The following is a 784-nucleotide window of genomic DNA, read 5'->3' on the forward strand; positions in this document are numbered from 1 at the left end:
TGAGTCATGGTGCGCCTCGTTTTTTATTGACGAGGGGTGTGTGTTGGATAAGGAAAGAGCGAGAGTTCTAAACTTTCTCACACAGCCTCCAGAGGGCAGGAGGATCTGTTGTTGTGAGTAAGGAGTATATTTAAATTTTGTTGAAATTTTTAAAAAACCCTTATCAAATTTTACACTTTTTTTGGACGACTCATATCTTGGCCTCAGAAAGACATAAAATATAAAAAAAAAGTCTTACACAACATCCACATGGCACTAGTGTCCATTGGTGTGGGTTTGGAGCCGGTTGGACAATTTTGACCAAATTTAAATTGTTTTTGAAGACACGGAAAAGAAGCCGCTAGACAGCTTAAATTTCGCACACAGCCTCCTTTGGGCATGAAGTGTGAGTTTGGAGCAAGTTTAAACCTTGGTCAAAGGTTTCAAAAAACGAAAGGGGGTTACACTCAAAAACATCTGAGATGAAATGAGCAAAATAACACGACTGAACCATAGATTTAATTCTCCACCGGTGGAATACTTTATGTATTAGAACCACTGCAATGGTAATTAGTATAGTCCATAAATAGTGGACTTGAAATCAAGATGCATTTGTTTGTGAATGTAAAGTGGGTAAATGTAGTTTAATGTTGAGAATTAAAGGAAACGTTGGGTTATTGACAAGCAGCAACGAAGAAGCGTCCACATAGTGTATGTCCACCAGAGGGCAGCACAGAGGCAGATTACATGGATCTACAACTTCTGACTCATTCGGTCAAGATGATTCATGAGTATATACAATGAT

The sequence above is a fragment of the Genypterus blacodes genome, unplaced genomic scaffold, assembly GCF_046128005.1.
Source record: "Genypterus blacodes isolate CSIRO-AG114 ecotype Tasmania unplaced genomic scaffold, CSIRO-AGI_Gbla_v1 ptg000045l_1, whole genome shotgun sequence".
In the NCBI taxonomy this organism is placed as follows: domain Eukaryota; kingdom Metazoa; phylum Chordata; class Actinopteri; order Ophidiiformes; family Ophidiidae; genus Genypterus; species Genypterus blacodes.